The 12,427-nt window shown below is 47.5% G+C and overlaps 1 protein-coding gene across 5 annotated transcripts in view; it reads left to right on the top strand.

Moving 5' to 3' along the window:
• The window catches only part of FAM107B (family with sequence similarity 107 member B), a 265,481-nt gene that overhangs the window by 172,249 nt on the left and 80,805 nt on the right, over window positions 1-12,427 (top strand). For 2 of the 5 annotated variants that reach the window (XM_030940499.1, XM_030940497.1), the window contains exon 1: window positions 4,313-4,457. The exons of 1 other annotated variant lie outside the window; for it this stretch is intronic. The gene's annotated coding sequence lies outside the window, so the exon portion shown is untranslated. Of the gene's footprint in view, window positions 1-4,305; window positions 4,458-12,427 lie in introns of those variants that run through there. 2 more of the 5 variants (XM_010365960.2, XM_010365961.2) reach the window with 2 other exon arrangements.

The following is a 12,427-nucleotide window of genomic DNA, read 5'->3' as shown; positions in this document are numbered from 1 at the left end:
TTCTAGACCTATAACGCTACAGCTCCAGGGGCCTTACCACTTCCTCTTTCTCCCTCCTGGACCGGGCTGCTCTGTGAGGAAGTCCTATCTAGCCTGCTGAGAGGCCACACAAGGGGATTTGAGATGCCAGAGCTGACAGCTGCTATCAACTTCTGGACTTTGAGGCCACTCAGGGCAAGCCAGTCCCTGGCTAACCTCCCAGTTGACTGCAAACGCATGACAGAGCCAAGCTAATGCCACATGGGGCAGAAATAAGGTATCCCAGCTGAGCCTTGTCCAAACTGCCAACCCACAGTATTGTGAGCAAATCATGTGCTCTTATTTTAAGCCACTGAAGTTTTGAGGTGATGTGTTATACAGTCGTAGATAATTGACACAGAATGAGAGAGTGTGGCTTAAAAATAGGATTTTAAAATTAAGATTTTATTTCTTTTTGAATGGATTACGATTCAAATGTCCACGTACACAGTGCAAAATTTAAGATACAAAAGATTATACATGTCAAAACACATTTCCCTCCTCTAGGGCATTGTTAAGTTTTTCTCATCTCTTTGGAGCTCTTCAGCATGGTGGTTTGGGTGTAAAGTAACAATTTTAAGATTATGCATGAGGAAAATGACCCAAGTAGAAGATAAAAAAGCAACACGTCTTATTCCAAATTGATTTGCTTTGTATCATTTTATGTCCCCAAATATTCATTTCTGCTTTCTTCAATTTTCCTTTGGGATGAATTTACAAGGTCCCCAGATGTCCAAGCTAAAGGATGAGGTCATAGCAGAGTATATGGTGACCCTGTAGGTTGCTGCTCTGAAATGGAAAATTATTATGTATGTTTTCCAGTAATGCAAGATCAGAGAATCTATCACCAGTGATGGGTTAAATGACTCAGAAACCATTCAGTGGAGTGTTCCCTTTGTATTGTGAGGGAAATCAGTATTTGTATTGAAAGTAAATCAGTAAAGACCATCTAAGCCACCTGATAAACTGTGTCAGCCCCATAACAAAATTTTAAACACAACCCCGCAGGCTATTTAGGCCACTAGTTCCCCTTACTTTTTCCAGAGTCCTGTCTACATTCAGAATGTGAAATCTACAGTATATCAGACTCAGGCTGAGGGTCTGGTATTGCCTGGTATAACCCTGGGAAGTACTAGGCTTATTCATTCAACAAACATCTATCACACACAGAGTGATATGTTGCAGACACTGTGGTGGATGGTATGGATACAACTGGAAATATCACCATAGCTCATAACCTTTAAGCTTTTATTTCCTGGGATCCACCCACAGTGGCTCCAGGGGCCCCAAACCAAATTGGATACTTGATCTTACCTGTATTAAAACCCCCCTAAGATTCCCTAGGGATGTGAGATATTCAGCCCAAAAGAGCGGTTTTAACATATTGATATTGGCCTCCTGTCTTTTATTTGAATTAATAAATTCAAAGTAAATATTTGCTCTTATTTGTTTCTGGTTTAAAAGAAATTATGGTACCTGGTACAAAAGGTAGCATGGTGACTTTGAGCCTGTAGGCATTTATACCCTGGAGTATGGAAGGACACTTTGTTTCTATTTCTCTCATGGGGTAGGGAAAAGACCGTGGTCACTTATCACATTCAGACACTCTGCCTGGCCTTGCATCACAGATGTTCATCCAGGCTACTTTGTATGGAGAAGTCAGGCTCACTGCTGGGTTGGGGTTTAGAATCTCGAATCCAATGAATCTTTGGTTAGAATCTCGAATCCAATGCACGCTTCTCCTATTCATCTGATGGGGCTGCCATAACAGAATACCCCAGACTGAGTGGCTTAAACAAGACATTTCATTTTCCCACAGTTCTGAAGGCTGGAAGTCCAAGATCGAGATGGCAGCAGGGCTGGTTTCTGGTAAAGTCTCTCTTTCTGGCTTGTAGTTGGCGGCCCTCTCATTGTGTGTTCATGTGGCCTCTTCTCTGTGTTTGTGCAGAGAAAGAGAGAGTGGGGAAAGGGATAGAGGGGAAGGAGGGAGGGAGAGAGGAAGAGAGAAGGAAGGAGGGATCTGGTGTCTCTTCCTCCTTATATAAGGCCACGAGACCTATAAGCTTAAGGTCACACCCTTATGACCCTGTTTAACCTTAATTACCTCCCTATAGGTCCTGTCTCCAAATACAGTCACATTGGGGGTTAGGGCTTCAACATATGAATTATAGGGGTACGTGGTACACAGTTTAGTTCATAACACTTCCCATATGCCAGATATTACATTAGGCAAGTGGATATAAAGATATGTATATATGTCAAGCACAAACTCTGGGCTCACAGAGGTACATATTTATAATACAGTGCAATAATGGCAATACCATGCCAGGTATGGAAGGGTCAGAAAAGATCCATCTAGCCTGAGCAGGTCAGGAAAGGTTTTCCAGAGAAGGTTGATTCTCAGAGAGGAGAGGAGCTCTTGGGGATGGGTGAAGTTCTGCTAGGCAGAGGGGAAGCCCGTGGAAGAGCATGACAAGGCCATATATTCATTATTTCATCCAGTCTTCATCACAGAGCAGGGCCACTTAGCAAATACAGCACTCTGGCTGAGGGGAGTCTTGGACGTTTGCTGGGGAGCTCGGACTTTATCATGTAGCAGGAAGCAGGCACCCACTAAAATGTTTCAAGCAGAGGAGGAAACTGAGCATCTTGCACCTGGAAAGTTCACTCGCACCCCAGAAAGTTGAGAGGAAAACCATGTGTTAGATCAGAGGCTGGGGCCAGTTAGGAAGTCCCTGCCACCATATTGTGACTGAGCCCAAAGGCAACAGTGGCAGTGCCAGCGGAGGGGGAGGGAGACAGCCAGGAATTGCACACGTTGCACAGGCCTTGGAGTTGATGCCAATGTGGGGAGGGAGGGAGACAGTTTAGGCTGGATCCTAGGTTTTAGTCTGGTGACCGGTGGAGCCATTGTCAAGAACAGAAACACAACTCAAGGACGGGAGAGAAGGAAGAATCATAGGAAACACCATGTATAAAGTTCATGGAATTCAACTTCCTGAGCTGGGAAGGAGTTTCTTTAAGTTCTCTGGCAGTGATTCTAGCCCTCAGTGGGTTCCAGGGAACCACGGATGGCCAGACCCTTACACGGTTGGCAGGCTGTGGTTTACAGCATGGTGTGCGATAGATATCTTTGGAATAAGTAATTTGTTTACCACAATCCATAACTGATGTGACTTTTCTGTATGACTATGACCCAAACTCTCTTAGTCAGAAAAATTTCCCCATAAATAAGCCCTTAGTTATCTGTTGCCAAGACAATGAAAAAGCTTTTGATCTAAAATCCACGAACCTGTTGTCTTTTTGCTACGCTGAAACAGATACTGTTTCAGTCCCTGATTTTGTACCTGCTGTGATTCAAGTAGGTGGTAATCTCAGAGCCTTAGGGTTGGTCAGAGAAGGACTTGTAAAAGAGCTGAAGAAAAGGAGATCAGAGAGCAGATAAGAGGCAGAATAAACCCTTTCTTTCTTGCATATTTAAATTTCCAATTACCCTTTGATGACGGGAGGGGAGGAAAATGGGTGAATCCCCAGGTCACTGGGTTTTGGGTCCTGGCTTGACGGTAAATTTGTACAATTACAACGAATGTCTCCGTTTCCTCCCTGATTCCATCTGCGTTTTCTTCCAAGAGGAACTGGCAGGATTTCTTTGGGGACGGCCTCTAAGCATCGCAGGCTTGCCGGGGAGACGGAGCCCGGACACCCAGGAGCCAGATGCTCTTGGGTACCTGTGTGTGTGAGAGAGAATAAGAGAGAGAGATGGGGGGTGGGGACAGAGGGAGAGAGAGAGAGAGAATGAAAGAATGAGACGGGGAGAGAGAAAGAATGAGAGAAAGAGAATGAGAGAAAGAAAGAGAGACAATGAGAGAGAAAGAGATTAAGGGAGAGAGAGATAAAAAGAAGAGAGAATGTGACAGAGAGAGAGACTCAAGAGGGAGAGAGCGACGGAACCAGGGAGTGAGAAAACAGGAGACTGAGTGCCCTGGCGCTTTTGGCTGTGACCTACGCGGCCGCCTTCCCACTTTCCCGGTCGTCCGGGGCCGCCGCGCTTTCCCTCCAGCCCTCGCTCCCACCGAGTCCCCGAGGCCAAGCGCTGGAGCCCCTGCTGGCGCCCCTCCCGGTGCGGATGCCCGGCCTTTCTGGATCTCCGCCCGACGCGCGCGAGCGGTGGAAGGAAGGCGGGGGCGGGGCTGCCGGGGGCGGGGCGCATCGGGGGTGTGGCCTTGCCCGCCCCGCCCCGCCCCGCCGCTTAATTCGGACGCGCGGGGCCGCGGGGAGCGACAGCCGCTCTGAGCCGGACTGGCTTGCGGGTCGGGCCGCTGCCGCCGGAGCCGCCCTCGCGCCGCCTCGGGCCGCCGCGGAGCAGTCGGGCCGCTGGGCGCCGCCGTGGGTGCCCGGAGCGAGCCGGGAGGGAGCCGCGCGTCTTTGTGCGCGCCGAGGTAGGTTCGCCTCCCGCACTTACTTTGCACACAAAGACAAGGGGCTCGGGGAGGCGGGCGGCGGCCCGGCCCGACCCCGGCCCCGAGGACCCTCTTGGCGGGCGGCCGGGCGGGTGGGGGGTCCCCGAGCGCCGGAGGGCGGGGGGCTTGCGGGGACCGCGGGTCACCCCGTGCGGCGCCCTGGAGGTCCCGAGGCTCAGGGCCGGCACGCGGCGGGGCCGGGCGAGGGGCGTCGTGGAGGCGGGGACCGCTGCGGGGAAGGGGCCCAGCGGCCGCCCGGCTCATTGTTGCCTCCTCGGCATTGCCGCCGGGGAGCCCTACCCGGCGCGTGGTGCCTGCCCTCGGCGCCTCTCGGCCCGCGGCGCCCGGCGTGAACCGGGTCGCGCCCTGACGCCAGCCCCAGCCCCGCAGACAAAGCCGGAGCCGGGGAGGTTTGCCCCGCGCCGAAGGTGGCCGTGACACTGACTGCAGTCTGCAAGTAACTTTTCCTCTTTTGCCTCTTCTCTTTCTCCACTGTTCCAGTGAACCCAGCGTATGGGGTGGTGTGACACACACAAGGAGTCCTAATACAATTTGGGTTCCATAATTTCCCCCAGGCATCTTTAGGTCCCTTGGAGGTGGCACTGATGCGTATGGCGAAGTGTTAGTGTTGTGTAGGGGGTGGTGTTCACCACTTGTGAAATCTGCAAGAAGAATTAGGTTGAGAGGGTGAACTGCAGATTTCATTCTCTGCTGCAAGGTACCAAGCCTTCTTCCTTCCTCCCTCCCAAAGATTTCAGGCAATGACAGCGGAACAAAGTTACTTGATAGGATGGGAGCGATTTTGAGGGGACATAAAGAAAAACGGAATGAGGCCTGTTCGACTTCACATTCTTAAACTTGAGATTCGTTGCTATCGAGTACATCGATTTTCTCCTCCAGCCACGTTTTCCTAACATCACTTTGGAAATTCTGTCCAAGTGGCTTTAAGTTGAAATGGTGTCTGGGCTACCTGTACAGAGAAGATTTCTTAGCGCCACTGGTTTCCAGGTTAAACTTTTCATGAGAAAATTTTATATATTAATTAAAAAATTGAAAAAATATAGAAGAAAACCACTCGTGCTCACCACCCAAACACACCCTAAGGATGAAGGCATCTTTGCTTAATTTATAACTTGGCAGCCAAAAAGTGTGTGTGTGTGTGAGTGTGATAGAGAGGGAAAGAGAGAGGGAGGGAGAGAGGTGGGGTGGTAAATGAGAGCATTACTGACCAGCCACATCAGCCTAAAATATATTTAATCATGATAATTCTACAATATTGGTATGCCACTTACATCCAAGATTAATACAGACAAGTTGTTTTGAAATATATGTTCTTATAGGTTTGCAAACAACCACCTGTACAGAAGGGAGAAGAAAGATACAGGAAAAACAATGTAGATTTCCACTTTATTTGGAAGAATGGGCTGACAAAGTTTTATGGACTATATTTTTGAATTCAGGAGTCATTTGGGATTGACTTTTGTCTTTAAATGAAATCTTTCAGCTTTAAAAATATTTAAAAAGTAACATTGTGTTCTGAGATTCGTGAGAAATATGTGATGGAAAGGAATCCTTGTTTGTGGAACAAGGAATAGCAGTGATTGTGCAACTGGGTGCATGCTGGTTTCTCAAAGACCTTGCGCTGAGACAGTAAAATAAGAGTTTTCCTGAGAGTTGTGAGTTGTGTTGAGTGTGTATGTTCTTTTAAAATAAAATCGTTCTTTAGCCACAGATTTCGCCACTGGACGGTTTTGTCATTACCTACTTTTATTTTCCTCTTGCGACATTTTTGGACTTTTGAATTCTCTAATATGCAAAATAAAAAGAGGTCTTTGAGACAACCATTTAGAAGTAGGCTGATCATTAGGATGATGCAATACATTTTGAAGTTAGAAGAATTTACAAGAAGGAAGTCGTGGCTTTGTACACTCAGGTGCATTTTTGTTGCAGTTCCTAACACTTGGGGCGCTTTAATCTGCACGCACGCTGAGCGTTGCGGTGTAGTAGTGGCCTGTGAGTGAATGAGTCATGCATGTAGTCTGCTCTAACGATCAGCATTCCTTCAGGAGTCGTGATGCCTTTGTGTCTGCAAAAGTCAAACGAAGCTCCAATAGGAAATGTCACAATCCCCTACCCCAGGGGACTAGAGATCCCCTTCCTTGGATGGTTAAAAATGGACTTGGTTTATGCGTCTGAGAAATCGACATGTGAAATCTTGTTCCTGATGTGGGAGGATGGATGCCGTCATTCATTCATTCATTCATTCAGTCTTTCCTTTGACTCTTAATTGTTTAAAATGTCACAAGTAAAGGTGGAAAAGAGTTTTACTGATTTTCTTTGGGAATGGTGGAGGGGTAGAAGACTTATCTCCTGACGGAAAGAGGAAACACAGTAGATGAGGAATATAGTTTAATGTTATTCCTAACTTACCTTCTGCCCCTTCCCTCCAGAATTCTGTGTGCAAGCGTTTTGAGGAAATGAGTTGGGAGTTTGGGTGAGATCTAGATTTTGGGCATTTGTAGAAGTCCCCAGCTATCTCTGGGAGTCATTGCTCTTCTTTCAGCCTAGAGAGGTGGCTATGGGTGCCACTGTGCGTTGGGCACACTCGGGGGTGGGAAAGCTGCCGTGGAGTGGGATGCCCTCTGTGTGCATCATGGGGTCAAGTGTGGCCTTGGGATGACCTCATGAGACCTTGCTGCATTTCCTTGTATAGTTCCCTTGTCTAATCATGGCCTATTTTTGCTTTTCCTTCTTGAAGCAAACCATTTTTCTCTCCTTTTCCTTTCTAGTTCAAGAAGGGCTGGGCCTGATCCATCTGAACTTTCCCTCACCCTAAGTACTTAGGAAACTTGCTGAAGAGAAATGGACAGTCTTACCTATCTCGTATCACTGATTGCAGTACCCCATCAGTGAAAGAAATAAGATTATTTGGCAAGCTGGTTTAGATTGCCATTTAGTCATGGTTCATGGACAAGGGGCTATTTTAAGGTTGATGAGGGAGGCTTTGCTTGTCATTTACTCTCCATTCACCAGACATTTAGTGCCCATCATGCGCCAGGCACTGGGTTTACTACTGTTAATGAGACTACAAGGTAGGTGAGGAAGATACTTAAAGACTGGGCTGGGTACAGTGGCTCGTGCCTGTAATCCCAGTGCTTTGGGAGGCTGAAGCAGGAAGACTGCTTGAGGCCAGGAGTTTGAGACCAGCCTGGGCAACATAGTGACCTTCATCTCTACACAAAATTAGCTAGTCACGCCTGTAATCCGAGGCGTGCGGATCACGAGGTCAGGAGATCGAGACCATCCTGGCTAACATGGTGAAACCCCGTCTCTACTAAAAACACAAAAAAATTAGCCGGGCGTGGTGGCAGGCATCTGTAGTCCCAGCTACTCGGGAGGCTGAGGCAGGAGAATGGCGTGAATCTGGGAGGCAGAGCTTGCAGTGAGCCGAGATTGCGCCACTGCACTCCAGCCTGAGTGACAGAGACTCTGTCTCAAAAAAAAAAAAAAATTAGCTGGGTGTAGCAGTGCGCTCCTGTGGTGGAAGCTACTCGGGAGACTGAGGCAGGCGGATTGCTTGTGACCAGGAGTTTGAGACCAGGCTGGGCAACATAGTGACCCCTATCTCTACAACAAATTTTAAAAAATTAGCTGGGAGTGGTGGTACGTGCCTGTAGTCCCAGCTATTCTGGAGGCTTAGGCAGGAAGATCACTTGAGCCCAGGAGTTCGAGGCTAAAGTGAGCTGTGATCATGCCAGTACACTCCAGCCTGGGCGACAGAGTGAGAGCCTGTCGCTAAAAAACACGTATACATAAAAAAGAATTACACAAAATTACACACAAATTGTTTAATTACAGTTAAGAGCTGGGAAGGGAAAGCAGTGCTTGGTGAATTAAGGTAGCTCAGAAAGAATGATGGCATTGTCAGTGAAGGTGGGGGTTGGGTATCGGACAGTGGAAATGTCAGGGTAGGTGAGTACAGCGGGCCATGGAGCTGCATGGGGATTTGTCCAGTGCCCATCAGTTCAGAGCCTGCCGGTAGGGGCTTAGCTGAACAGATGAGGTGGACTGTTCAGTTCTGTCTGGAATTTGGCTGAGGGGTTCAGACGCTTTGTCGTTTGTGAGGTGGATCGGGAAAATGTATGGTTCTGTCCCAGTGTCCTTGCTGAAGGTAAACTTTATGACCAGTAGCCCCGGGAAGCCAGTTGTGGTGGGATGTGGTGTCCTGAGCTGACCTGGATTCCAGGAGTGAGGACTTGTGTCACGCAAGGGGCACCCGACTACAGCTGTGCCCACCAGAGGTTTTGTTGCTAATGAAAAGATAAGAGGGTTTAGTGGGGAACGAGTGAGAAGACTTACTTAAGAACATTATTCGGACTCAGATGAGCTGTAGGAAGGAAAATGGGGAGAGAGATGCAGAAAAAGGAGGGAATCTTGCTTTGACACCAGGTGAACTCTTGACTTAGGGACTGACTTTTTTTTTTTTAGTGAAAATAAATCTTTCAGCGTTAAAAATATTTAAAGAGTAAAATTGAGTTCTGAGATTCACGAGATGTATGTGATGGAAAAGAGTTTTTTTTTTTTGTAGAACAAGGAATAGCAGTGATCCCACAGCAGGGTACATGCCGGCACTGAGAAAGCTGAAGAAGGGCTTCCCTGTGAGGAGTGAGTTGTGTTGAGTTTGTATGTTCTGTGGAAATAAGAATCATTATTCAGCTGCAGATTCTACATTCTTTTATGTTCCCTGATCAAAGATGTCTTACCAAAGATGTGAGTTAAGCATATCTTTTTTTTAAAAAAAATGTAGAGATGGGGTCTCACTATGTTGCCCCAGTTGATCTCGAACTCCTGAGCTCAAATGATCCTCCTACCTTGGTCTCCCGAAGTGCTGAGATTATAGGCATGAGCCCCCAGGCCTAACCTACCAAGGATGTGAGTTAAGCACACGTTAATAGTCCTAAAACAGGCCCCGTGGTCTGTAGTGGTATTGGGGGTGTGTGTGTAAGTCACATGGTTTGGTGACAGTAATGTTTCCTCCACACAGCAAAGTCTTGGGGTTCCTGCAATGGCAGAGAGACTGGGGTGTAAGAAGAGCACCCCCTTAGAGGCTGTGAGAGGGCAGGGGCCCTCTGGGCTGTTGAGCAGGGCTCTTCCTGGTGGGGCTGCTGAAGTCCTTAGCAGTCAGGAGACTTAGAAGTCTTGAAGTGGGGGGGACGCTGAGCCCCAGCAACCCTCAGGTTATGTATGTGCTGTCAAGTCTCCCGCAGAAATAAGATAGAAAAAATGCAGGTTGCAGACTGGTTCTTCCCCCCATGGCAGGTTTAGGTGCATTCAGTTAGAGGGTTTTCCTTCCACATTCTCTGCTTTCCTTTCTGTTGTCATTGCTCACTTGAATTATGCTGGAAAATTTCCAGGTGACAGCCCCGCCTGGCCACAGCCCTGAGCCAGAGGAGTGAAGTTGCTGAACGGAGCAAGGTGCTTAATGTGGTGTAGGGGAAAGGTTTGGAGCTGTGAGCCCGGCCTGTTAGGGTGGGGATCCAGGCCCCAGCTCTGTGACCTCCAGCAAGTCCCGTAACCCCTTTGAGCTCTAGTGTTCTCATCTGTGAGGCTCCCTGGGTTATATGCACCTCCCATGCATCGTGTGGACATGTGGTCCCTGAGATTTGGCAAATAAGGGGTGTTTATGCTGTTATGCCAGTGCCCACGGTCTTTAAAAAAATGTTCTTTGCAAAATTGTTACTGTGATAAGAGCACTTAACATAAGATCTACCCTCTTACTTATTTATTCTTTTGAGACGGAGTCTTGCTCTGTCGCCCAGGCTGGAGTGCAGTGGTGCGATCTCCGCTCACTGCAAGCTCCGCCTCCCGGGTTCGCGTCATTCTTCTGCCTCAGCCTCCCGAGTAGCTGGGACCACAGGCATCTGCCGCCTCGCCCAGCTAATTCTTTGTATTTTTAGTAGAGACGGGGTTTCACCGTGTTAGCCAGGATGGTCTCGATCTCCTGACCTTGTGATCCGCCTGCCTCGGCATCCCAAAGTGCTGGGATTACAGGCGTGAGCCACCGCGCCCGGCCAAGATCTATCCTCTTAAGAGATTTTTAAGCGTACGACGTTTTATTGCAGACTGCAGGTGCGGTGTTGTAGGGGAACTCTCTAAAGCTTATTCCTTCTTGCTGAACTGAAACCTTGTGCTCATTGATTGGTAACTCCCCATTTTCCCCCACTGCAGTCCCTGACAACCACCATTCCACTCTTCAAGTCTATGAATTTAGCTACTTAGATGCCTCAGCTGAGAGGAGTCACATGGTATTTGTCCTTCTGTGCCTGGCCTCCTTCAATTAGCCCTCCAGGTGCCTGCATGCTGGCGCTTGTGGCGGAACTACTGCTTTTCTAAGGCTGCCTGGTATTCCATTGTAGGTACATTACCATGTGTCTTTACCCATTCATCTGCCCTTGATGGTTAAGTTGGTTCCACAAAACTCCCGGAAGAAAACATAGGTGAACACGTTCAGGACACTGGTCTTAATGGTAGTTATATGAGTGCGACACTAGAAGCACAGGCAACAAAACCAAAACTAAACGAGACTGCATCGAACTAAAAAGCTTCTGCACAGCAAAGGAAACAGTCAATGGAGTAAAAAGGCAACCTGTGGAATGGGGAAAAATGTTGGCAAACTGCATATCCGATAAGGGGTTAATAACTAAAAAGTATAAGGGATTCCCACAAATCAGCAGTAAAAAAACAAAGAACCCAACTCAAAAATGGGCTAAGGACTTACACAGACATTTCAACTCAGAGTTTTTTATTTTTATTTTTTATTTTTTTGAGATGGAGTCTCACTCTGTCGCCCAGGCTGGAGTGCAGTGGCACCATCTCGGCTCACTGCAACCTCTGCCTCCTGGGTTCAAGCGATTCTCCTGCCTCTGCCTCCCAGGTAGCTGGGTCTACAGGCATGCACCAACATGCCCAGCTAATTTTTGTATTTTTAGTAGAGATGGGGCTTCACCATGTTGGCCAGGCTGGTCTTGAACTCCTGACCTCAAATAATCCACCTGCCTCAGTCTCCCAAAGTACTGGGATTACAGGTGTGAGCCACCGTGCCTGGCCTCAACTCAGAGTGTTAGTAACGTAGCCAGCAGTGATGTCCAGATGCGGACACAGGGACACTTGGGAGGGAGGATGGGAGCTTTGTCCCTTGTCCCCACCTGCTCCTCAGTATCTCTTCATGCCTTCAGGAGAGTTTTAAAGATAACCGGGTTTTCATATTAGAAATAGCCTGTTTTATTCTATCCTTGGACATGAGTTTTGGCATTGTTCCTAAAGTGTCATAATAAAGTGTATAGGAAAGAGGGCTGTCATACTGTGGTATAAGTTTTTCTGTGCCCTTATTAATATATGCGACAGAGCATACTTCGTCGAAGTAAAAACTCATGCTTTTTCCAAGTTTTAAGGTATCTGGGCCCGGTGAGAGCTAATGAGTTTACAAAAAATTGTACAGTCTCATTATGAAATCCTGCAGTATAAATAATCACAAGTGGTTTGTGAGTGTTTAATGTAGATGTATTAAAATTCCCGTGTCCTGGAGGAGGTTGAGAATGCCATTTGTGCATACGCGTATGTAGAAGGGGCTTTATAATATTCTTTCCCTTGTAACTTGATGCTATTTGAAACATGTAAAACTGGTCAGAGTTCTTTCTCATTTTTTCTTTTTTTAGTGGATGTGCAGGGCAATGTAGTATTTTGGAAAGAGAGAGGCCTAGACTTTAAACGTTTTCAGAATCTGAAGCCTGAGCTTGCCATGAATGAGTATATGACTTTTGAGCATGTCATTTTTTCTGTTTCCCAGTGTTGTCTTCTGTAAAACGGAAATAGTCACACACACTTAACCTCTTAGAGTTGTCTTAGGGTGAGATAGAAGCCTGCATTCTTTATGCCTGCTTGTCCTTCTA

The sequence above is a fragment of the Rhinopithecus roxellana genome, chromosome 11 (genome assembly GCF_007565055.1).
Source record: "Rhinopithecus roxellana isolate Shanxi Qingling chromosome 11, ASM756505v1, whole genome shotgun sequence".
Classification (NCBI taxonomy): Eukaryota; Metazoa; Chordata; class Mammalia; order Primates; family Cercopithecidae; genus Rhinopithecus; species Rhinopithecus roxellana.
The sequence above is the reverse complement of the archived record's forward strand: the minus strand, read 5'-3'. Positions and strand labels throughout refer to the sequence as shown.